Source organism: Eulemur rufifrons, chromosome 8 (genome assembly GCF_041146395.1).
Source record: "Eulemur rufifrons isolate Redbay chromosome 8, OSU_ERuf_1, whole genome shotgun sequence".
Lineage (NCBI taxonomy): Eukaryota > Metazoa > Chordata > Mammalia > Primates > Lemuridae > Eulemur > Eulemur rufifrons.
In genome coordinates, this window is record NC_090990.1 from 63498348 (window position 1) to 63526176 (window position 27829).

Here is a 27829-nt window from a genome sequence, read left to right on the forward strand (position 1 = left end):
TGGTTTGAGCTCCTTATTCCCTGTCTGGTGTCTCTTGAAGAAATGTACGTTTTCCGTGAGATATATTTCCTCCCGTTTCAAGAAATCGTCATGGAAGAGAAGTTCATTGCTACCATCTGTACTTGGTTTAGAAAAGCTTTGATTAATAAGGACCACCCTATTGTTCATTTGTTTGACATGTGGAAATATTTGTAATCTGTTCCTGGTGCGAGAGATTTCAGCAAGGACCTGGTTTGACTTTCAAACCCACGTTGTCAATGAAAACCAGCCTCCTGAATCCAGAGGTCAGTGGGGAAACAACCAAAGGTGTTTGATTCTCCCTTCACCAACGCCCCCCGTCAAACACCAGCACCTGTTAGAAGTGAGGTTGAAAAGATCCTCTTGGAACTCCCAGACAGAGACCCAATTCTATCCTGAAAGAGGCTCTGATGTACGGCATATAATGAAAGCTGGAGACTGCCCACTGTTACACATCATTATCATTCAGATCATGAAAGAAAATGAAATGGTTCAAGCAGATAACAGCTGTTTTTATTCTGCTTTTCAAAGATTCTCTTAAACAAAGATTCTCTTAAACCTGATCTCATGGCTTTTATTTAAGGGTGAACACCCAATTGTAAACATAGGAGAGATGCATTCTCATGATGTCAGTAATAAAAGCATGCATAAAGCAGCATGTGTATTCTGGAAAGCTAACTAACCATTAAAGCCAAGAAACATAGTCTGGCACAAATCTTATTATGTGTCCAAGAGGACTTGATGGTATGCACATAAGAAAATGTAATGAAACAGCGGGAAGGAGAAAAGAAGGGAGAAGGAGGAGCGGAGGGTTGGGGGTTCAGTTCCGTATCTGGGAGATGTTAGCAAAATTAGACAGAAGTAAAGCTGCCAAGATCATCTGAGAAAGGGGTGAGCACAGCAAGTAGAAATGTATGCAATTTTGTTTCTATTTCACTATCTGTTGTACTGCAGACTCACCTCACTGCATTTTCATCTATTAGTCATAGACAATGAGGCTGTTACACATACACACACAGGAGAAACGAAGCAGCCCAGTCTTCTTCTATCAGGAGCGCACATCTCATTTGGGGCAATGTGCATCTATTGTGTTTGTAATTGCTATGATCATTATCATAAGCATTAGGTCTAGCTTGCATGAGGAATTTAGCAACACACATTGCTCATCAAAATTCTGTAAAAATAAAATAGCATGCAAGGGAATTTTGACAGAGTAAAAACCTTATACAAAGCCAATCTAATAGATATTTGTCATAATGTTTTATTTTTGCAAAAAGATAGCATAAAGATAAGCAATCTCTCCTAGATGCACTGTAAGATGGATTGTTCATTTTTTAAATGTTTTCTTCTTATTTCAGTGTAAGTAGCATCCTTTATAAAATGGGTCATTGTATTAAAGTAGAAATAAATCATTCCTTTACTGTACTTAATAAAAATTTTTGTGTGTCTGAGGAAAATATATGTATGTATATGCATATAAAGTTTACACCTAATGTTGGTTTATGAACCACATAAATTATGGCATTAAACTAAAAGATGAGTTCAACAAGCAGTTTAAAATTGGGAATCTGCTGTTTGTGTGGTTAGATTTGTGCTTAAAAACAAAATAGAAGGCATAAAAATGTCAACTCCATAGATTTGCTGCTAAAAGATCCTTGTTCACCTGTGCATAAAATACAATGGCCCCCAAGGGTGTGCACACTTACAAACACAAATTAATCTTTTACCTACCCAGTGCACAAACTATAATGGATTTCAACACTGAAAAATATAAACTACTAAATATGAGATTGTTTTAATATGTTTGCCAAAGAAAAACTATAATACATGGTTTGAGGTCCTAAATTACAATGGATTTTTTTTGCTCTTAAATCCTCATTAGCTTGTGTGGGAGGGGCCAATGAAATAAAGTAGCAACAGTTTCTACCAATATGTGACTTTGTGTTTCTTTGAATCAAATAAGATATGATCAGTGAACACTATCTGGGTGATGGGCACATTTATAATCCTGACTCAGGCAAAACAAAAACAATCCATATAACCAAAAATGTTACCCTCATAATATTTTGAAATAAAAAAAAGAAATGATATATTGGCCTAAACTATTCTGAAATGGCATCTGCAGTTCTGTTAGAAACAATATTAAGATTGAACTGCCAAACTTTTTTATCAATGAGAAAAATGCTAATTGCATAGGCTTGTGTTAAAATACAGCAGTAGTACACACAAACATGTACACACACATGCCTAATAACTTAAACCATTAATAACATCCTGTCTATTATTGGTTATGACTATGTTAGTTTCCCAGGTTGTGAATTATCTGTGCTTTTTCTCTCCTCCTCAGTATCTGTGTAGTGGTGATTTTCCTGCTTACTGGTGTATCCACTATTAAAATGCAAATAAAAATAAAAAGGAACTATGAAGAAGCCACCTACCACCTCTGGGAGGAATACAAAAAGCACACACATTTGTATTTGTTAACAGCTCTAAATATCTGTTGAATAAATGACTTTAAACAATTGACTGAAATACACAATTTGAATCTGCAAATATATCCTGAAACACAGAAGCTGTGTAGGTTAGGCAGCTAGAGTATAGCTCTAAAATTCAGAGAATCCCTTCTATTTCTGGAACATAAGATAGTCACATGGCTATGAAACATAAATTTGGATGCCAAATGAATAACAAGTTTGGAGGCTGAGCGCCAAGTGACTTCAAACATCTGTGAAGTGAAAATATCCCTGTACCAAGGCATGCTACTGTGTTGAAAACAATTACTGTTACTGATTATTTTCTTGCTTTAAAGTACATATCTTCTAATGAGAGCAGGTGTACTGATGACTTTGTGAATCTTCATTAATCAAATCACAAACAGACACCCTCCCCCCTTTTTTTTGTAAATCCATGCAAACAAAATTACAACTTCTTAACATCTCAAAGAAAGAAGCGTGCAATATTTTAGTAAGGAATGATACATTTCACCTTCCCACTTCTCCAGGATTCATATTAATAGAAATACAAAAGCAAGAGAGCAGAGACAATTTGAAAATCTGCTCCTTTACCCTCTGCCTTTGGTACATTAATGACTACAAGATGTTGGACGCATATTTGAGCAGTAAAAAGAATCTGCTTCCCAAAAGGAAAAAGAAACTGGGAACAGACCCAGAGGAACAATAAGTTAGTGGACAAATCTAAGAAACTCTGAATATCAGCACGTTCCAAAGCTTAGTAACAAAGAGACTATTGCATGATCTCTACATGAAAGTCACTGCAAACCTTTTCTATCATTATGACTTCTAGAGCCTGACTTATTTTTCATAAGCAGATTTTTTCTTGTACTGGAATTTACTGTACAATGCTAACAATTAGCATTCTGCCATTCTTTTTTTGTCCTAGTCATAAAATGGCTTAGTAGCCAGCTAAAAAAGTAAAGAATTAAGAGAAAGGGCAAATTTATATTTGAGGTCATGCACTGAATTTAGGTTCCTCTTTTAAAGGATGGGGTAAAATAAAAATGTCTTGCTTTCAAAATGTTTATTTTGATTCTGAAGAGCATTTTTGCTCAGATGCCTTTCTTTCCTTCGTTTACTTTTCTTTCAATTGTCTTACCTTTTCTCCACACATCCATGATGCAGATTAGCACTGGCCTCCAAGCCCCAGGCATCAAAGGAATTAGGTCAGACCCAGAAGAAATCAGGTTGCAGGCAAGAAAAAAATTTAATAAAATAGAAGCTATGCTAGCCTGGAACTTCTGTACTCCTTCAGGCAGACTAACAAGCCCTAGACTTAGATGTGACAGTATTAAGTAATTGATATGTGGGGGAAAAGCAGAGATGTTTGAGAGACCAAAGATTTGAATAGTATTAGCAACATGATGATATGTGGAATTTATTTAAAGTCAGTCTGTATATAATACTTGAGTAGCCTGGGTGCTCAGCCTTAAAAAATATTAATATGTGTAATTAAAAATAATTTCAGAAAAAATCTAGAGAAATATCCTTTTTCCTGTAATTAAGGTTTGTTGTTTTTGTTTTTTTTTAAGTCATTTTGTATTTGTATTCCACCCAAGATTAGTGGTCTTTCAAAGCATATGTATACACATATAGATATGAAATTCATTTCATGTTAGCATATTTAATACGTATTTACTCAAATAGCATTATATTATCCTCTTTGGGGCTATTCTAAGGACCAAAAATAGAGAGAAAGAGATTTTACTGGAAAATGTCCATGCTTAGTGCATTCTCCAGATGACCATTTTAGTTGCCATCATTACTGCCTCCAAAACGATTGGAGGAGTAATTCAAATTCAACCTATCACATTATCCAAGGGCATTCTATGAATAGCTGCAACCCAAAGCAAGTTCTGGCAAAGATGCAAAGGCAGCATATCAAAGTCAGCAATAACATTCAAGAGTGTTTTCCAGAGTTGGCGAATGCAGATGAGAATATTTATATGCGATCTCTCAAACTATAGAAAGTATTTTGGGAAAGATATTTTTCACAAGCCTTAGATTAGCCATTATGTATTTTCTTAGCATTTTAAAGGTATTTTTTTTTTTCAGATGATGAAACAAATGTTTGGGAGATGCCAGTCGAATTTACACGTCATCCCAATTAATCCTTTTAGCCGCACCCTGCGGGAGATAACTGGTGTCCTCAGCATGCCCACTTGGGATAAGAAACTTAGGCACAGGCATTAAGCAACCTGCTAAAGGCCTCAGAGTTGGAAGATAACAAAGACAGAATTTGAACTCAGGGCATCTGAATGAATATTTAGTGGTTTTTCTGTCTTGTGCAAACTGTTAAATTTTAGGAATGGTGAAGACTCTTTGGCTTCTGAATGCAGTAAATCTCAGATGGCGATAGCTCTCAGACATTGCTTCAAAAGATCATTATGATTATAAATACAATCATTTTAATCAAGAGAAAAAAATTATCCTCGGTAACAGATATTGAGAGATTATTTCATACCAGATATACATAAGTTTTTCATGTATAAATTCATTTAGTACTCACTATAAGACATACACTTATTATCTCCAATTGAAGATAGGGAACCTGAGGCAGAGAGATTGAGTAATTTCCCCCAGGTTATCAGCTAGAAAGAGTAAGAGCCAGAATTCAGACTCAGAAAATCTGGTTCCGGAAGCAGTGCATGTAACCACTAAGCTCTATTGCCTCCCCAAGTCATTGTTAATTGAATTATCATATCATGTTGTATGTAAAGGAGTAGAATTTTGTTAAATGATTATTTTGTGAATGTAAATGAACAGCAATGATTAAGGACATGTTTTGCAAATACCAGGCCTTTTGTCTAGAATTTCTTTTTCTCACTACCATCTTCTTTTAAAATTCAGCTTTAATGTTAGCCTTCCCAGATCCACCAGTCTAACTTACGAGCCATTCTGTCTTTACAAGGTATTGCAATCACGTCATCTATCACACCCTGTGATATTAATATACTTACTAATTGAGTCTCCACTTGGTCTCCAAGCTCCTTGGGGAAAGAGACTCCATCATCTATGCCTTTCTATCACTAGAAACAGTACTTGTTATGTAGCAGCTGCCCAAAATAGATTTTATTTATAAGTGGATGAAAGAATAAAATGATTTTTAAATAGTTGGTTGGAACAGATGGATGACTGGATGAAGGATAGATATATGGATGGATGGATGGATGGGTAAATATTGGAAATATAAAAGAATAAATAGTGGCTCGAGTCTGTAATCCTAGCACTCTGGGAGGCCAAGGCGGGAGGATCGTTTGAGCTCAGGAGTTCGAGACCAGCCTTAGCAAGAGCGAGACCCCATCTCTACTAAAAATAGAAAGAAATTATACGGACAACTAAAAATATATACACAAAAATTTAGCTGGGCATGGTGGCACACGCCTGTAGTTCCAGCTACCTGGGAAGCCGAGGCAGGAGGATTGCTTGAGCCCAGCAGTTTGAGGTTGCTGTGAGCTAGGCTGATACCACAGCACTCTAGCCTGGGCAACAAAGTGAGACTCTGTCTCAAAAAATAAAATAAAATAAAATAAAATAAAATAAAATAAATGATATACGCATGTAGGAAATATGTAAGTCAGTCCAACATATGAAGCCAGTTTTAAATAGACAGAGCTTCCTGGACATAGTTCTAAAAGAGGAAATATTTTCTAACCCAGTCACTTCCCTACATTATCTTTAAATAATGTTCTTTTTTCTATTTTTCCATTTAACAGCCATTAACGATGACTCAGCAAGCTGGTGATAAATTTGACCTTGGAAATTTTCTCCACTCTTTTGTTATGTGTATACCAAAGTTTTGAGCTTGATTCACTCCTCTTAAGAGAAAGGGGACTTTTAGTCCTCCTGTTACCTTGGAATAGAAGAGCAGCATTACATTCCTGCTCTCCGGATGCAGCCCTCCACTTCCCTCAGCCATTTGCCTGGCAGTGCTACTTGAAGATTTGGCCTCTATTGCCCCTACTAGATTTAGCAATGAAAGCAGCATGACATCCTAACCTACTGCCAAGTGTGAATCTTCCACTTCAGAGCAGATATATCATCCTGGTCCTAACAAGGAAAACCCCACATAATATTTCCAATATTTTAATATTATGTCCACTTCAAGTGTTGGATTATATCTACCTGCCTGGTAGAACAGGAAACAAAAATGATGTTTTTCTCATCAATAACCAAAACATTGTAAGATTACAAAACATTAATTTCAGTTAAAAAAAATGTGGAAACTGTAGGCTGCCATTATGGATGCCTTTATGATGTAGTTTATGAATATAATATTCTATTAAGAATATAATTACCAGAGAGACATTGCTCCATGAAAGATTTGGGGTTGTTTATAACCAGAGAAAAATTATTTACTGCTTTGAGAGTTGTTTTGGACAATTACTCATCAAAGTAATTAAAAATATAAAGGCAAATAAAGATTGGCTTTTCTACTTGAAGTCAGTAGTTCACTGATTTTTGTCAATAAGAAGAATTTACTGGCTTTCCTTTTACACTATCCGACAGCTTCTCCTTTTTTAATGTGCTAGGCTACATAATTATTTTTCACAGTAAATAACTTATTATTCATTATTTCATCAGATATTTATAGAGAGCCCACTGTGTGCCAAGCACTGAGCTAATCACATACAGCACAATATATTTTCTGACTATTAGTTAAATATCTCTCTAACTGTGTTTTTCCCTCCAGGGACAGAGTGCTTTGACTATGTACCATATGCACAAACTGGCCAGTCAAAATATCCAAACAAAATAATACTGGGGGCAAAATATACACATATGTGAATGTATTTTAATTAATAACAATTGTAATCACCCAGTTTACATAATGATAAACTACTAGAGATTTGAGTCAGCTAAAGAACACATAAATTTAAATTTATTGTTTGTTCCTACTGAAAGGCAACAAGGGTGGCTGGAGTCTTTCCATCTTCTGGTTATGTAAATTAGAAAATATGCAAAAATCTCTTTTTGATTCTTGTTTAATTTTCTCTAGTCAGTCAAACATGTGTTTATAAAACTTAAGTACTTTCCACGATATGTGGGTATGGGTGTGGATATGTGTGTATATACATGTATCTGCATACGTACGTGGGTGTATATGCGTTTTTAAACTACGACACTGTATTCACGGTGGAAGTGTACCAAAATCTATTTAGGAGCCAAATAGTAAAAGTGGGGGGCCGCGGGGTGGGGGGAGGGGGAGGAGTCACAGTGCCACTAAGTAAGATGTCTGTGAAAATGGCCTGAAGACCAATCGATCAATAGACAAAAATCATCACAACTTCTAAAGGCTAGCAACATAAATCTTTTCAAACAAATTAAAAATTATATGTTGGAAAATGTGGGTTACCAAAACATTCTTTACCTCTGGCTCACCACTCTGTGTTGTCTCATATTCTTGCAAGTCTCACTGGGATGCTTGGTAAACACACTTCACCTTTCTTTCTTCAGTTTCAGGGTAGAAAGGGTCCCTTTAACGCCTGAAGACAGTAAATCACAGTTTGTGTGGTGGTTCTCAGAAGACACTTAAAGGACTGAACTGGATGCTCTACATAGCACCCTTGCCAAAAGAGTTCGGAAATGACTTCCAGCTTCCCACAGTAATAAAATGGCACTGTTTGGCATCTTCGAGGTAATAAAAGTGAATTTTTTCCATTCTAGTAAATGAGAAGAGAGGCCTGGTTGTTTCAAAAACTGATTAAAATTCGTGTGTTTTCCTCAAATTATAGAGCGTGATATGAGCACGCTTAGGTGAACTTCAGACCACCTCCGACCGTTCCTGGGGCAGCTCTCCCGGGGAGAACAGGATGTGCTGGCGGGTGGGCGGGAGGAGGCCTGGCAGGATGGCCAGGTGCCGTCCCCACTGCAGCCGTCTTGCGATAGGTGGCGCTCTTCCCTCTGAGTCGGTGGGAACCAACTGCGAACGTGCTCTTTGAAGGTTGTTGTTAATATTTTGCTTCAAGGAAATGTTTGGGACGTTCATCAGGGTTTCTGGCACTGTTAAAACAGCTGCTGAGTCTGATCGCAGTCTCTGCCTGTATTTTGGTGATGGGAAAAGCTTTAGAAAACAGGTTTCCTGTCTTTGAGAAGGAGGCTCGTGTAAGGCATTATCGTCATTTGTATACAAGACTTTTGAAAATTGGGTTTCACTCTCCTCACTGTTGCAAAGGAAAATCCTTTGTCATTCCTATTTGACTCATAGGGTCTAGGAGGAAGTTTGATCATCTTCCATTTCCCATCTGGTTATTCATAAGGCACCTGCACGTCTGTGATTTCTCCTAGACTACACAATGCTACCAGCTGACAACAAACATTTTATAAAGGAAGACCACCTTTCAGAAAAGGCACCTGAACATTAGAAGCTTGTCAACCAAAGACACGGGATATTGCTTTTTATTCCTTATTTCAGCTATACCAGAAGTGGAAATTATAATTGTTTTAAACAGAAAAGACAAGATTGATACTTTTTACATAGAGTCCAACCCACATTTGTCTTTGTTTATATGCTGCAATTAGAAAGCTATTATAAACAAATTAGTAGTATCAAGGAAGAATATTTAACGACTTGCTAATTTCAACTATTGCCAAATACCTTCATCTACACATTACATTCTTAATTGAGACACCAGTGTGTGTGTGTGTGTGTGTGTGTGTTTATATAATCTCTTTGTTAAAATTACTCAATAGTAGCCTCAGTATTTGGAGGCTAGTCCATTAATTAAGTAGACAAAATTATTAAAGAGGTTAAAAAGATTATTTCAAAAGAAGCAGGATGTAGACACACCCAGTTCAACAATAGGGGAGGGGGAGGGCTCCCCAACAAAAGATATGATCGGGATGGTCAGTAAACTGTTGAGTACGTGTTTATTAAGTCTATGACATCTCAGTTCAACAAAGAAAGAATTAAATGTAAACGCTCATGCCTTTTGCTCAGAAATGCTCCCTCTGAGTATGACCCAAATCAGAGCATCCGACTTCAGTGGGTCACCATCTGTGATAAAAAAGAGAGTGTTTCCTTCTGGGCTGGTCCTGAAATACCAATGGAGGCAACATTCCTGCAGCTAGTCCCTGACCCTCACCATGAAATATGTTATTTACGTGTTAAATGATGTGGTCTCCAAGCAGACTCAAGGCAGAGGTTTAAGGAGAAAAATGTAGTCCCTGATAAACTACTGATCATCCAGAAAACATGACACAACATGTTTATAGGCCTATATTTGGCCTTATCCCTTTATAATGTAATTTACCCATTTCTCTCAATGTTTTAAGCTACATGCTTTTCAAGACCAGGGAGTATATCTTATCTAACTATGTACATAGTAGGTATGCAATAAGTATTTGCTGAATGAAAGAAGAAGAAACGTGAAAATGATAATTTTTCTCATTGTTAAAACAGAAATAATCTTACTTTCACCAAATATGTCAGTGTAAGAACATTTATATTCTTGATTTTTTTAAATGTAATACATTTATCCCTAAATATAGAAACTGTACCATGTGTACCTTAAATAACCTTCATGCTTAAAAAAAATTAAATGTAAAAACCCCAAAATTTAATGGCTATGAAATTCAACATTTCTACCTCATATATTAGCAGGAACTTGCTAAAGAATTTATGGTTATGCTTAAGATTGTCCCCCACTTGTTACCTTCTCTGCAACTTAACCTTAGGTTATCTATCATCTCATGTTCCAAATATTATTGAATACATGTAGTAGATGACATAATATACATAGGAATACTTCCTTTGAATATTCTTCAATGTGAATTCCTATCTTAATGTAAATATTTTGCATCCATATGACATTTGTCTTACTGTAATTGACAAAATTCCTTTTATCTACTCATTTAACATATATTGGTTGCATGCCTACCATGTACAGGATAATCTACTAAATTCAGGGATGCACCAGAAAATACTCAACTTCTTATTCTATATATTCAGAATAACCTAATTCCAATGGTTTTCTTTGATTTGGCCGGTGGTCCTAAGTGATCATATAAGCTAAAGATTTCCTTTAAGAAAGTGGTGTTGAAAGTTGTCCATGCTTAAGAAGCATCTGTGACTATATATGTAGTAAAATGGGTTCTGAAATTAATTCCCTTGGAATCATGCTCAGTAGAGCTGGCATAGATCCCAGGAATTTGCAGCATTTCTAACAAGTTTCTCAGGTAATTCCCAGGCAAGTAGTCCTCAGAACATGCATTTAAGAATCACTGCCTTAAGATTTAAAGAGATTTTTCTTTTCATACCATGCTGCATTTTATATACAACAAACCTCTTCCCTTACTTCATTATTTTTTTTTGTAAAATACAATTTAAATTTTCAAAATCTGTTGTGATCCATGAGGAGTAGTATACAATTTTTATCTCTTTAAAAGGGGTAGGAATAAATGATGACTAATAAATGTGATTTTTTTAAAAATTCACATTTTGATGATAAAAAAGTACTTTAATTGCTGTTATGTGATTCTAAATTGGTAAATCATTGTGATGATAATTTATGGATTTTTGTTCATTAACTTTACAAAATAGTATTCAAAACTTTCTGCTAGGTGCTTTTCTCTAATGCTTTCTTTCATAATTTTGCCTTCAAAATGTTCCGTTAGATACATACCAATATGAGTTTTTTCCTATGACTTTAGACAAAAGTAAGAAAGAAAAGTGATATGTTTTCCTTCCTATATCAATAATACCTTACTTCAACCTTTTTGAATGGATTGTTTCTTTCTATAAATTCTTTCAGCAATATGGTACCATGTCATAGGTTGTGAACACAGTGATATTATTTAAGATCTGGATAGACAGAAAATCTATTACTAGGCTCTACTTGTTATATTAGGGTCTACCATTTTCCCGCAGAAAGGTTGGCTTGTTATTTCAGAAATGTTGGCTCGTTCCAGACAGGGTTCTCTTGCTTCTAAGGTTAATAGGTAATTTCTTTAAGAAGATTTGGTATATTTCTAATCTGTTCTAATTTGAATATTATCATTGTGTAATCTGGTAGGGTTTTTTTTTGTTGTTGTTGTTAAATAAGTCAACATTCCCCAAGCTGCATTAAGAGATTTCAATTGATATTAAATTAACCCCAACTACCACCTCCAATCAAATGTGGCATCATTTAGACACTTTCTTTGCATGAAAATATCACATCTAGTTTTACCTTGTTTCTTCCCTTTTTAAAAAAGTATGTTTTAAGAGGTTCACTTGAAAACAGCTCCTAATAACAGCCAATTGTGAAAGGTTCAGTTTCACTGAGGGTTCTAAGCACATTCACCTGAATAAGACTGAAATCTATTGTGGCTATTAATATTTGTGAAAACATCTATCCAAGAATAACTGCCAAACATATATATTAGTGCTAATCAAAATGGAGTGAACCAGAATCCCTACCCCTCTAAAAACAAACAATAAAAGAACAAATTTTTATTTTCAAAGTTTTAAAAGACTAAAAACCTTTGGAACATCATTTTAAAATATATGCTTCCCCATGATAATATGCCCTTGGGCCTAGAAATAATAAACTTTTGTGGAGAAACCCCCTACTGTCTCTGTGGTATCATATCTACCATATTTCAAATTAGAACTTCTATAAATCTTGGAATTGAGCAAACAGGGAAATAAAATTCTCATAAAATATCTGTCTGTATATTCAGACTAAAAGTATGAATTTGGAAAAGATTCCAAATCAAACTTCCTAACTTGTTGAGATTGATACGTTAATACCTGATTTCCAATTTGTGGCAATGTATCTAAATAGATTCATGTTAAAATAGAATGTTTTCTTTGATCATTCCTTTTTAAATAAAATCATGATAATTTTGACCCAGTTCTCTACTCTAATGTATCCATATTTGGATACATTAGAGTTTTGTTAGATGCTACAAATAAATAAACAATTGAAAGGGTTTTTCCACAAATCATGATCAGGCTGAGAATCCAGGAATCCAAAACACTGGACCAGTGGCAGACCAGGCAATAGACCACAACCTCAAAAGTGGACAAAGGAACTTTCTATCAATAACTTTGCAATAATAAAGGGTAAAGTGGAGCACATTTATATTTATGACTTTCTTTTTTCAGCAACCTCATACAGGAAGTCTTCTTTATCTTTTTAAATGTCATAATTGCATAATTATAAATGTTATGTAAATATCTATTTATTTGCTGAATGAAAAATCCAAAATACCAAAGCATCATCAAACTTTGGAAAATGTATAAATATCCCCAGCACAGTATTTTCAAATGATGCATTAAGGTAAATACAAATGCTTTTGTACCATGGGCAAAGCTTTAAAAAATCTTTAAAAAGGAAAATTCCTTAAGGAAAAGGCTGATCCTGGCCTCAAGAATGAAAAATGCTGCAATGCAGAATAGGGGACCCACAGAGTAGATTTAGTTCATCTAATCCCGTCAGGCTGGACACCTCTGAGTATGTTTCTCACAGTGAAAACATCTGGTCTAACTGCCTTCTCTGTCTTTTAGGAATATATTGGTGGAAAAGAAAAACATTTTTGGTCCACTATAAACAGTCAAGGGATTAGATATAATCATAACTAGGCAACAATTGTTGTCTGACAGGCCTGTAATTTTCATGAAAGTTGATAATCATTTTCTTTCCTTGCAAATCCTAATTTACAGATGTTAGAATTTTAACCAAAAAAAAAAAAAAAGAGAAGAAGAAGAAAGAAAAAAAACAAGAAAAAAAGAGGCAACCTACTCTATAATCTGCTTTGCAATCCCTCACCAATAATGCCAAAGTGAAACAGATTACTGAATTAGGAAATGCTTTTCATGGGAAAAAAATGTATCTAAAGCATTACATTTGATAACACTAATATCACAATTCTCATCAGCATATTGGATACCATCCTCCCTCCAAAAGCTTTCAATCTCATTAGATGTCAGTCTCTTCTGCTTTAGTTTTCTGAAAGGCTTTTTTGTTTAAGTATCTTGTCTGTCTATCTATCTAGTTATCAATCCATCCATCTAAACATTTATCAATAGATTATCTATCTGGATATCTTCTAAAACTAGAGGAAAGAAGTTTTTTCAAATATTTTGCCATAAAGCTCCCACATTAAATGAAACCAAATAGAAATAATAATAACTTTATCTTCCAGATTTGAAACCAGGGACTCTTCTCCCCTTTGAATTGATTTCACTTCAGCATGATTTTCCATCGGTTTTCTCGGTTTTCTCCGAGAAAACATTTATATCATTCTTTTGATAATGAGATAAAGAGCATTGTTTTGTCCTCCAAAGTTGCAGAGTGATGTTAACACAAGGAGTTTTGATATGAAAATCTTTATATGGCATAATTATACATTCTGCCTAGGACTTCATTGACGGGAAGTAAACTGTTTCTCTCCTTCAATTGTCATGCTTAAGGCCAGATGAGTCCAGTAGCTAAAGTTGCAAAAGAAGCTCTCATAGGTTGTCGGTGGGAAGTTCAGTATTATTGCATCCCTAATAGCAGCTGCTTCTGTTTGAACCCAGGGTTATGAAAGATGAACTACATTAAATGGTAAATCATTAAATATCAGCTGAGTAAAAGCACTGTGGTATGTTTCCCCGCTTAAATCACCAGCATCTGTCTTCTCACATGCAAAGAGTTGCTCTTTCCCATCATGCAGTGAAACACTGACAGAAGGGCCAAGACTAAAACCACACAAAAAAACCTCAGATAGCATCTTTTGGGTGTTCAATTTGGTGAGTAAATGATCATCAGCAAATATCCAGCTTCGGAACAAAAAGTACAACATTGCATTAACACAGCTATAAAATATTTAGGAATGCACAATCCCTTTAGAGCCTCATTTTTTCTCCTATTATGTGTTTATTCTTCAGGAAAAGAAAAACAACTGTTTAAATTATGTCCACCTAATACCTTAGATTTATTGCAAAGCCTACAATTTGCTGGCTTCCTTTTACTATTGATCCTCCTCTTACTTACGGGGATGTGAACATCATAACTGGAGATAAAGCTCATGCTGATTCAAAACTAAAACTGTACAATAATGGATGCCTAAGGGTTTCAGGACTGTTCCAAAAATTAGACCCTTCTCATTGACTTGCATCAGGCAGTAGAATAATCTCAAATGGCAATTAAAACTATAAAACCCACTCCATGTGTGGCTCAGATTTATAGTAGAATACTCACAACTGTGAACAGTTAACATAAGACGATGAGCTTTCTTTATCTTTGTGCTGCATGTGCTTTCATGGCGCTTTGCTCCACTGTGGGTTTGTCTTGTCCACATGAGTGTTTGAGCTGTCATTACAGTGTCATATTGGATACCCTTATTGTGTGTGGCAAGATACTAGAGGCAACCACAGAGCATCTCAACTATGTATTCTTTTCACCTACTCTGAATACACAACCTGCAATAAAAAGCAAATGGAAATCTACAAGTCACTTTTAAGTTTCCAATTAATCATCTCTTTTTGCCCTAAGACAGACTTCAGGGGTTACTACCTTCAAGATTTGAGGAGAAAGAGGAGTTTAATTGCATGGATTATGTTCTACCAGTCATTTTTATGGCGTGCTTATTCTGAGAATGTGTCCTGTCATGTCATCATTCTCACACTCGTCTGAGCTGGGGACATATGACCTTCTACACACTATAGAAAGAGGATCTATAAAATTTTCTTAATACTTATACTCACAGATTCATTTCATTCAACGGATGAAAGGAAGAATTTTTCTTTAATTTCAATCATAAAATTATTTTATATTAATCATAAAACAAATGAAAGTCTCCGGAGAAAGTGGTTTACTAACATTCTACTTATTACAAAAATACCTGAATCCTTCAAAAGAACACATATTTTCATATCTCTCAAACTTCTTTTTTGATAGGAATTGCACTATTTTAAGAGGTGTAAAGGTACATTTCATTATACAAACACATTTTTTATTGCTTTATTAATTAGCACCTACATCCAGTAATAACATCATGGAAGATCTTATATGCACAAAGTCATGTTATATAGAGAAGAAACAATTATACTCTTATAAGAAATTATGAGAGCCTGGAAGATCATCTTATTGTGTGACTTTGGGCAAATTATCAGCTATGCCACTATTTTCTGATCAGTATACTAGGAATAATAGCGCTTTATATTATGTATGTGTGACAATCAAATCAAATCAAATAATACAAGTAAAGTACTTACCATAATGCTTGAAATACATCAAGCTCTTAGAATAAGCGAAATGTTTTTGTCCCAAAATGCATACAGTGGGCCGGGCACGGTGGCTCACGCCTGTAATCCTAGCTCTCTGGGAGGCCGAGGTGGGCGGATCGTTTGAGCTCAGGAGTTCGAGACCAGCCTGAGCAAGAGCGAGACCCCATCTCTAAAAATAGAAAGAATTATATGGACAGCTAAAAATACATATATAGAAAAAATTAGCCGGGCATGGTGGTGCATGCCTGTAGTCCCAGCTACTCGGGAGGCTGAGACAGGAGGATCGCTTGAGCCCAGGAGTTTGAGGTTGCTGTGAGCTAGGCTGACGCCACGGCACTCACTCTAGCCCGGGCAACAGAGTGAGACTCTGTCTCAAAAAAAAAAAAAAAAAAAAAAAAAACAAAATGCATACAGTGTATTTCAAATCTATACTATGTGGTTTTTCATGATTCCTGCAGCCTCCCTCACTGTTCCCTGGCCCTTCATGCATTTGGTAAAAAGACTCCTTTTTATAGCTTCTCATTCCATGTGTTTTATCCACTGGAAGTCTTTCGGAGACCAACCATTGAGACCAACTTGCAAATATATTAACAGAAAACATATATAGCATGTGGTTACCTCTTCTGGGACATGAATAGACAAACAGAAAATGTCAGCGTGTCATGTTTTAGAAGAAATATAAATCGCTGTGAACTGTGGGACACAATTTTGCTAACATGAAAAAGGAAAGACAACAATTTTGACAAAATTAAACTTAACCCTATGGGATATGGTTATCCCCACGTTGCCTGCTTTTAAGATTGTATAGGCCTTTACTCATATTCAGGTCAAACTAAAGATAGCCAAATATCATTTAGCAGCATTGGGGGGTGAGTTGAGCTGGCAGACAATCATGCCAGGGACACTTCTTAGAACACAGAAGCAGGACATATACCTATCATTTAATACTATCTCATCATTGCATTAAAATATATACATCCAGATATCCCAGAATGTTCACTGGGCAGAACTGAAGCTCTAAACCTGGAAATGATCTGTGTAACTAAGAGAAAGGAAAATGAGTCAGTCATAGGAAATCTGTAACTCAGATTCTGAATACTGAATAATCTAGCACAATTAAAAGCATTGTTCAGCATCTTCGTAAATCAATTTCCTCTTATTTTCTTATTTCCATAATAATGTTATAAACATATATGCACTGTATAAATAATGAAGATAGCTGCTAAGTGTTTCATGTTAAAATGCTACCTGAAATATAAAAAGAAACCACTGAATTAATTCTTAAACCATTTAGACTAATTTCATCACAGACTACATCATTCAACAAGTCATCTCATTACTGAAGCCAAGGTTAAGTTGCTCCTTTTAAAAAATATAAAGCCAGTCTTTAAAGAGCTTTTGAAAAAAATGAAAGAACTGACCAGTCTTGCCTCACTCTTATCCTGAAGAAAAAGTGATCTCTCCGCCAATGAATCATAGTAACAGGTAGTAACAAGATGGTATACAAGGCTTTCTATATCATTTGTTGTTCTTATCTATAATAGTTAAAAAGTTATAAAAGACAATACATTTTAGCATTCCATTGCACACTTCATTGCCTAAGGGCACTTCAATTTCTCTTCATTTCTGGAGGAAGATTAATTTTGTCACTGAACATTCCAGACCTGTGTTGCTTGAAAGGATTCAGTTGCACACCAGCCTTTATGGACGACCCAAGCTCAAGTGTCAGGGAGCATCCCAAAAAGGATGATGCATCACCCTGCAACTGCCATCTGTTGAGTGTTTTCCCGACAGCTGTATCTCTTGACCAACACAAGTGCAGATAATCACAGGAGGCACGAAGGAAGTGCACAGCCGTCAGACACAGAGGAAAATTCCATGTTCGTCTGTGAAACAACATTGCTTTTAATTGCACCATAATGATTTTCTAACAGACACAATGGTATGTAGTGTAGTCTTAGAGCTGATTTAAAGCACACAATAAACCACAGTGCAGCTGAAAAGCCAATTGAGACTTCTTAGTGCCAGGAAGGTTTTTGTCCTACATGAATACTTAAGAGCATTTTCGCCAGCTACTCTGTCCACAATCCACTTTTACCAAAAATAACTACCTCTATCATTGTGCTTGGACAGTTTTTTTTAAAGTAAATACATATTTTTATTTCAAATATCAATAAAGTTAAGTCTTGACTTTATTTTTAATCTTCAGGATATACAATTCTAAAATAAGACAAGTTCATCGGGTGGGTGATGGCCCAAAATCTCACTCTCCTGATTTTTTTAAACCTCTTAACATTTTTCTTCTTACCCTTCAGTGTAAACATCTGCCCGACTACCTTCTATCTTTACCTCTTTCAAAACATTCTCTGACATAGCAATTGCAATGGTATTGGTGGAATGAGCTGGTCAGACATTGAAGTCCTTGGTTTCTTAATGGGAGCAATTAATAACAACACTAGTAACTACCATTAGTTGAGGACCCACTACGGGGCAGTCCTCCTCTGGGCACTTTATAAGCTTCGATTTAAAAGATTCCAGTCAAAACATCACTTTGTGAGAAAGTCTAATACTCTGTTTCTGGGAATTCAGTTGTCAGAATATGATGGATTAATCAGCAGAGGGTTTCTAGATCCCCCAGCTTCATTCCATACTGTAGCAGAAAAGAATGAGAGGGAGAAAGACAAAGGGAGTGAAAGAGAGAGAATATGAAGGAAACTTGAAAAGATCCACACTTTCCATTTATTTTATCATCATTATTATAATAACCAATATATACTGACCCTGTCATATATATAAACACAACACAAACATATACACACACATACACACACACACACACACACACACAGGCATGTATGTACTCTAAACTCTCATTTTCTTTAAATACTGCCAGCTCTCATTTATTTGTATACCATCTTGTTAATACCTGTTACTATGACTCAGAAGTGTGGCAGCAAAAGCAGATATTAGACCCAATTTAAAAAGAAAAATCTGTGTTAAACCTGCATTAGATACCCTTGGGCTCATTCTCTATTTTTCAGGGGGAAAATATGCACCAAAATGAACCCCTCATGCCTATGTATGGGAGAAAAATAATATTTTTTCCTCATCTATGGCAAGTTTCATGGTTGACATCCCTATAACAAAAGACAGATTAATAAGAGAAAAACATATAAAAATTATTTTTTTCCCTGCTAATCTGAATTCAGAAAGCAAGGGGCAAGGAAAACATTTACCTTCCATTCTCCACCAGGCATTACAGGCAGAGATCTGGGAGAACTGATCTTGGTGAAGAAATTCTTATCTTTTTGTTGGCTTTTGTCAGTTGTCCTGAGATCTCAACGGAGGGCTCCAAAGTGAGTAGCGGGTCTCAGCCACTCCATCTTGGACACCTATAGTTATAGGGGGAAAAAAGTAATAACTTTTCCTCACCCATTGCAAGATTTATGACTGAAAACCCTGTAAAAAAAAAAAGTTAACAATAGAAAAATATAACAAATTTATTTAACCAAAGTTTTATGTAGCATGGAGACTTCAGAAACAAAGACTGAAAGACACAAGGAAGACTGTGTGTTTTTACAGACAGGTTTGATGAAGAATGGACAGTCACGTAGAAGCATGGTTGCACAAAAAGGAAGTGTGACCTGATAATAATAAACTGGAGGCAACTTAGCCTGTTTGTTCAGATTCTCTTGGCCTCCAGGTATAAGGCAGAACACCTGTCACATGAAGGTCTTATGACCTACTTTCAAAGAGGTGTGTTAGAGAACTTCCTACGACCATGGTTCAGGGAAGAAAGGCAGGAGATGGTCAGAGAGGACCTTCTTGCTTACTCACTTTTCTCAGTGTTTTTCAGCTTAAAATACTCAGTATGCCAAGGTGCCATATTTGGGGGTATCATGTTGTAGGGGCGAAAGGAACTTTCATGCCATCCTTGAAGGCTCTAGAATCTGAGTCTATAAAACAAACTGACAATGGACACATTAAGAGGAGAAAAAGCATACAAATGTATTAATGTGCAAATGCACAGGAGCCATACAAAGCATGAAACTCAAAGAAGGACCAGATGGTTGAAGCTAAAATACCCTCTTCATAGGGGAGAGGCAAGCGGGGCTATAGGCACTTTCAGAGGAAAAGTAAATAATTTTTTGGGGAGATGAATGGGCCTGATGAACAGACAATAGCCTGTGACAAAATTTGTCCAGGCTCTGGGTGTGGCGTCAACTCTAGTCTTCCTTCCTGGGAGTTATTCTGCCCTCTTTGATGAGATTACAGGGAGGACAATTGCGTTCCTTCTGGAGGAGCTTCCCTTAGTCAAATACAGGAACTTCAGAGAAAGCCCCTGCCTACGCTTTGAAGGAGGCAGAGGGACCAGAGACGGAGGGTGGGAGAAGGTCAGACAGACCTTGGTTCTGAAGCTGCTTCTTTACTTCAAAGTGCCCAGCATGTCAAAGCACCATGTTTGGGGGTATTGTTTTTCTGAACCCCAACAATGTTCTGAGCCCTGACACTTAGAAGTAGTACTTTTTCAGGAAAAAATCTGAACCACTCATCCAGGACCCCATATGGCCTAAAAAATTTGAAGTATACACTTTTGAAACCTACTATCTATATTTGTGAACTATCCACAATGCATTTCAAAACTAGATTTTTTTATTTTTTAACAATGACCCACTGTATTTGGTAGTAAGGCTTATCTGTGAACCTGACTTCCCAGTTCTGCCACTTCCCGGCAAATAATTATGAGAGATAATAGTTCATTGTGCTGTCACCTGGCAGGTACTGTTACCTTCTTTTATTCAAATATCCAATAGATGCGTGCACTGTAAAAGTAGATGAACATTCTCTTGTTTAAGAAAAATCACATACACAATTCAAAAGGTGTAAAGAGCCACAGGCTAAGAGGCAAGGCCTAATCTATGTAATTAGGTAATTTGGGGAAGGAGGAAGAAGGTGTATATTCCTAAATAGCCTAACTCAGTTTTAGGAATATTTCTTATTCGTAAATCCGTCAGGCATGATTTCAGTCCACTATGGGTTTGTTGCCTATTCTCAGAAACATGACTCTGCTGCCATTTAAAATTGGTTGCAGCAAAGAATGCATGAACCAATTGTCCAGGGCCTCCTCAATCTCTTTCTTAAAACAACGGTTTCCATGCACCAAACAATGCAGGCTCTGTGGCCATTTTTTCGTGTCCACAATAAAGTAAGAAAAATAAGGACTATGAAATTATACATACGTATACATGGAACGAATCTGCATTGAGTACCTCACGTGGGCCAGGCAATGTTGAAGGTAATGGAGGAAAAGAGGTGAACAAAGGATAAGAAGCCCATGACCTCATGAGCTTTATATGGTGATGGAAGAAATAGGTCTTAATCAGACGAATCATAGATAGCCAGGTAGTAACAAGTACTTGAAGACAAGTAAGGCAAAGTAAGGGAATGGAGAGAATGGAAGTACAGAAACAGAGGCTTTGTCCGCACGGGGTCTGGGGAGAGGGAGTTTCAACCCTGTAGTTTGAGAAGCCCTGCCTCTTGTGGTCAGAGTTGAGCAGAGTTCTTTCTGTCAATGTTCCAGGGGATAGATTTCCAGTTAGCGGATGGGCTAGTGCAAAGGCAGTAAGGTGGGAAGGGGCTTGATGTGTTTCAGGAACTGGCAGTTTCTGAAGGCCTTCGTGGCATGTTGGTGTAAAAGCTGCCAACTCTACTTTCTTGAAAAGCCTGTCTTTTACTCTGAGATTATGGCCCCCCCAACCCCCACTGATGTTAACATGTCCTTTCTTTTAAGAAATGATGTAAGATTTCAGCCTTAGTGGTTGGTTTTTTTTTTTTTTTTTTTTTAATAGCCTAACTTGGCAATATAAAATGTTGGCAGCCTTATGTTGTTCTCTCTCTTTTTTTTCCCCAAACTGATTCATGAAATACAAAACTCCCTTAAGCACTGGCTTAAGACGTGGGCAGAAAGTGCCAATTCTCCCTCTGTGTCCACAGAAAACTCCATCTTAACCCACTCCTATTTGTTTTGTTTTAGTAATTTTGGTACTTACTTCTTATTTTCCAGGTTTGTTTTGAACAAAAAAGAAACACCGTGCTCCAAAACTTCACATTTTATATGTGTGGCTTATTTTATTTTGTTTTAACATGAAAAAGCAGCAGTAAAATTTATCCCTGATTCTTTAATAAAACAGCATGTCAGCAGCACAGGTACAGGAAATGAGGCCCTCCCAAGATCTTTTATAGTCTGACATCAAAATTAAATTGGGATGTTGAGAACATCTGAGGCTCTCTGTCTTCTCTGTGTCCCCCTAAGATTTGAAAGGGATATCTGTGTTTGTTTTGTGTTTGTGTTTAAGTGATAAGGTGGGCAGTTGGGAGCTGCTTTTTTTGGGTTTTTTTCGTTGTTGGTTTTTTTTTTTTTTTTTTTCCTTTAAGGGAAAAAGAGAAAACCAGATATTTTCAAGGGAATTGACTACTAGTGGCCAGTATAACAAAGAAACCCCACTAAGCCCAACCACAACCTGACAGAATGAAAAGTGATTCCAGAACTGCCACTCACCACAAATCCCCATGAAACATGCCAGGAAACCAGCTGAAAGGAGTAGAGAGGCGGCTTCTTCAGGACCACAAACGTGGCCCCTAGAGAATCTCCTGGTCCCCATTCAAATTCAAAGTGGTGAGGTGGAGGAGGGGTGGAAACTGGAGACAGAGAGAATTAGCAGCCCTGTGATCACTTTCAGGGTTATGATGGAACTGATTTAAAATGCAAAACCGCATTCCATTGTAAACACAGAGACAAACTGGAAGCGCAGAGGAAATAGAATTTCATTTGGTGATTTTCAATTTTAGGATTGAAATGGGGGCGAGAAGAACGACACTATATATTTTTTCCAGCACTGAGATTGCCTGTTCTTTTTTGTAGGATAAGTGAATGTGGACTGATATATTACTTCTTTGGGCTGCGATGCTAATAAGGCATACTTCCCACAGAATCTGACAGAAAGGATGAATACCTTGCCCCGCTAATGGTTAATTTGTAGTGGCATGTGTATTTCTTGAATGTTCATGAAGTTTTCTAATTCATCAGCACACAATTGGGCTTTTTTCCTCCCTTTAAACAGAATGAAATGCCGGGAGGGCAAGAGGTTCGGGGGTGTTGTATTATCCCTCAGCCCGTGCATTTACTACCCAAAAGTTATTACTAATTTTTTTCTACTTCGGGAACAAAATTGTTCTTCAACAAATAATTTAGTACTGACCACACTTTAAAATGTTTATTGCTGTTGAATCTGTCACAGATTGCATCAAGCCACGGAGATGCTAATCTATCTCATGTATTTGAAACTCCTCTGGGAAACATATATTTGGGCTCACTGCTGAGTGAACATGACTGTTAGGATTATGGAGACCATACATAGTGAAGAAAAGCAGCATCGCTTTTCTGACTGCAAAGTAAACAATAGGGCGATTGTCGGCTTACACATCGGGGCCAACAGCCCTACTGCTGAGGCGCTGTATGTAAAAACCATGATCAGCAAGCAGTCTTGATGTTTTCCTCTTGGAGTTGGATGTTGTCAAGGATTCAGATGAGCCACCCCAGTGAGTATGCAGGAAACAAAACAGGATATTCTTGTTTAAGGACTGTTTTCTGTAATTATGTTGATTTTTTTATGCAACACTTGAACTTTTAAAAACTCAAGGATGCATAAGAAGTACTCCAGAGGAGAATAAATGATTGGGATTTTGCCTTAAGTGAAACGTTATCGTGGGTTCTTAACAAAATTAACTTGTTTGTATTTGTGATTGGGTCTGTGAATTAAGTATACTTAGACCACGCTTGTTTTGTCTCCCCCTCCCCTTCGGCACCACCCCCCTCCCCAGCCCATTTTCAAATAGGAGGTCAAGTTATCTTTGGAACATCATATTTCCTGCTTGGAAAAAACACTGGATTGTATAATAGTCTGACAGGAAAGTTTCAAGAGTACCAGGAGTTTCCCCTGGAAGGCTTGAGGGCGGGGGAAATGTGCAGTATCTATGAACTTCTTTCCTTTGAGCTATCGTGAGCTGTTCTATTGTGTATACAGTCTTCAGCATGGAAAGAGCTAAACTAAACTGTAAATACCCCGAGGAAAAACGTCTGTGGAAGTATGTACCCTGGGCTTGCTTGGTACCTTGTACTTTTATGTCCTTCCTTGCTAAGGAAGGAACATCTGGCTCAAGAACTTGCTGGTTAATGCTATCATACAGACATCCGGTCACTCCCTTCCCATCCAGATATAAATTCTGTGTATTAGGCAAAGGATGTAACATATTTGTATGCCAAGAAATATGATTTTGTGACAATTATTCGACCTTAAGTTAAGAAAATTCCTTTGTGCTCCTTTTATTTAATCAAAATGCCATGCAACATCCTATTTCACTTGAATAATTCTCATAATTTTACAACACAATGAAAGGATTATAGATTAGTGCAGGTCAATCTCCTCCATGGCCTCCTTATTTTTCTTAAGATTCCAATCCACAGAAGGTCATAGACAACATAATAGTTCCGGGCCAAGGACACCACAAGGTTCCTTTGTGGAAGCACCCCTGGCTGGGCAACCGTATTCCCATGAAGTGTGCCCTGAGTTTTAACTGCTGTGAATCAATGCACAAAACAAAATGTAAACTAGTCCACGACTGTCAAGTTTAGTCCGGAGCACCCTGGAAATGCTGATCACACTCTAGGCTGTGTGGGATAGAGTGTAAAATGGAGCCTGGGGGTCAGCCTGCCTGAGTTTGAATTCAGATTCTACCATTTGGCAAGCAAATCATTTAACCCTTCTTTTCTTTGGTTTTCTCATCTGTAAAAGGAAGATTATAATGGTTTTAATTATTCCTCGATATATAACAAATCACCCCAAAATTTAGTGCCTTAAAATAAATATTCACTGTTATCTTTCACTTTTCTGTGGATTGACTGGGCTCTGTCGGGCGGTCCTCACCAAGGTTTGGTCGTGCCTGCGCAGTCAGGTAACACCAGGAACTGGATGCCTGTGAAGCCCTGGTGGGGTGGCCACCCACATGGTCTGTTCACATGCTGGCTGTAGGCTGGGAGCTTGGTTGGGGCTTGGGCTTTCTCACAGCATGGAAGCCTTAGTCTGACATCTTACAGGGCAGTTCAGGGATCTAAGAGAACAAGGCAGACGTGTCAGTCAACTTAAAGGCTAGACCAGGACCTAGTATATTGCCTCTTCTGCTCCACTCTGTGAATCAAGCAAGTCCATGAGGCCAGCCCACATTCAAAAGGAGAGGAATCAGACTCCACATCTCAATTAGAGGAGAACAAATAATTTGCTGCCATCCTCAATCCACCACAAACATAATATCAAACACATAAGAGCTCTGTGAGAATTAATCATTATGATGTACTTAGAACAGTGTCTTACATATGTAATATGTTTTCAGTAAAAGTTCATTATTATTTTCTAGGTCTTTATACTATTTTATTTTTCTTCATTGCATTTATCCCTATCTGACCTTGCTTTATGTGTCTGTGTGTATGTGTTTATTATGTCTCTCTCCTACCCAAATAAAAACTTCATAACCATAGGAACTTAATTGTTTTCCAGGTCCTAGAAGGGTGTCTCATACCATAAATATTTGTCGAATGAATGAGTGAATAAGTGAATGAACCCACAGTGAATACAAAACTGGAGGAAACAAACATTTTGGATGTCTGATTGTAGAAAAGGGGAGTGATGGAGGATTATTAGTAGAAAGGTTGACATTATGATTTATTTAAACAAATTAAAAATTAGGATGAATATCATCTCTCATATGGAGTAGTTTTTAACTGAAATTGTCCAAGAAAGCACAATATAGATGACCAGACCCACCTTGCCTCCAAAATTGGCACAATTATAAAATTGCACGTTGTCACCCACAGGCCTTAGAATCTGACAAATCTGTGTTTATGCCCCTGCTTTGCTGTTTGCTTGCTATGTGACATGAAAAGTCTTTAACTTCTGTGATTTGCAAAATCTGTAAAATCAGACAACAAAGCATACCTCATGGGATTCCTGTGAGAATTAAATACAGCAGACAAAGGGTTTCAATGAAAGTATTGAACATGATTAATAAAAATGTGCCAATCCCAAAAAATATTAATGATAAGGAAATTTTATTGACACAAATTTTATTTTACTTATACTTTATATTAGATAAGACAGCGTTTCAGTTTTTATTTTTCAAAAACTCCTCTTATGTTTCCAAACACATTAAAAAAAATCTTAAAATAATATTAAGTTCACTTTTTACTAACTTACCATTGAATCTGTGAGTATACTGACTCACGAACTGACCTTTCTACTTCACCAGTATTTGACACAAGAATTGAAACTGAATATTGAATGTTTTAACAACCATGTTAAAAATAAATGTTTACATTTATCAAGAGAAATTATGACATCAAGGGAAGTAAACATCATGTCCAAAGAACGACTTCCTAGAATTCAAGGGGAGTTTCCTCAGCCCCAGTTCCCTTGGTGAAGATGTAGAAATGTAAATTACTTAATCAACCAGACAGTGATTGTTAAGAGTTCAACAAATTCAAAGCACTTGAAATTTTGGGAAATTTTTAAAGGGAAACCACTACTTGTTGGTAGTATTGTGCTTAGTATTATAAATTGATTGGCCAAGATGAACTAATAAATATAACTATTTATTTTTTCAAAACATTGAGAAAAACATATATATATATATATATATATATTCAATTCAAGATGGTCAATTTATAGGTAGGCTACACATATTTACATAAATTCATGGTAGGTACATTGAATAGAAATTTTGTCTGTTTTCTTGCTTTAGAAACAAATATTTCTTACATTGAAAAATTGCTCTGGAACCTGGGAAAGATGGAAGCTAGAGAAAAGGATGATGAATAGAGAGTCATACGTCTCGAAAAGGAAACTATTCAGTATTAATGTTGTATATTGCTGGCAGGTAGACAGAGCAACATATATTCAGTTCTCCAATCAGCAAAACACCAGAATAGGCACCTGGCCGGCACAGTGCAGTCCTCCAACATAAAGGAGAATGTACTTGCAGAAGTCACAGTAATGTGTAGTAAAATTTGATTTGTTTTGGAGAGACTTACAAATACAGGACTCACTAATGGTTTCATACCAGACAGGTGTCAACACTAAAATTGCATATATTTAATGTACCTGATTGATAAAACATGATCAATAAGTATTAGTTTTCTTTCCTTCTTTCTTTTGAACCTTTTCTTCTTGCTTTTTTGTCTATTATTATAACGTCTGGACTCTGTAACTGAGAGCATAGCCACGTGTGTTGAGATCACCTTATGGTTCTTTGTTCCCTAGTAAACAAGCCCAGTCTGGTTATGCATTAACTGATGGCAGGTGTTAGGCTCTATTAAGGATCAGTATGGGGAAAGCAGAGACCCAGATAAAATAATATGAAATAAATTTATCTAAGCATTTCCATCCTTCCTTTTCTAGTTTCTCCATGATCCATATGTTAGGAAGTATGGCAAGTATGCCAGAGTTTGGTCTTCAAAGTGCACCTCAGTTCTGTGAAAAGGGGTAACTTATTTCCTATTAGGATCTGATTGGATCAAATTATGGAGGCCTTCATCTCTTTAGCAGGTATTCAGAATTGGCATTCGTGCCATGGCTACTTTTCCTATACAAGAGTGCTAACAAAAGTAATACTGGAGTATTTTTCTTCTTCCACACCTTACCCCTTCCAGAGAATGTCTATATTTTCACTCCTTAAAATAGTAGATCCAGATGGTAAGAATTCTCAAGGAAATGTGTTCATAAACACTTACCTGTTTCTTTCATAGTCATAGTAATGATAAACTAATGCCTATAGTTTGGATTATAATTTATTCAATTTCTCCAACTAAGATAAAAGTCTTTTAGGGGAATTTCAGTGCCTAGTCCATTATTTAACCTCATGAACAAAAACACTGTTATAGCCTCACTTTAAAAGATTCATTGCAAGGTTAAGAACAGATAAGATGGATGTCTACAGTCTCCTGGAATTACAAATGTACAAACATGAGAACTAATTTTTCTCTACTGTTTTT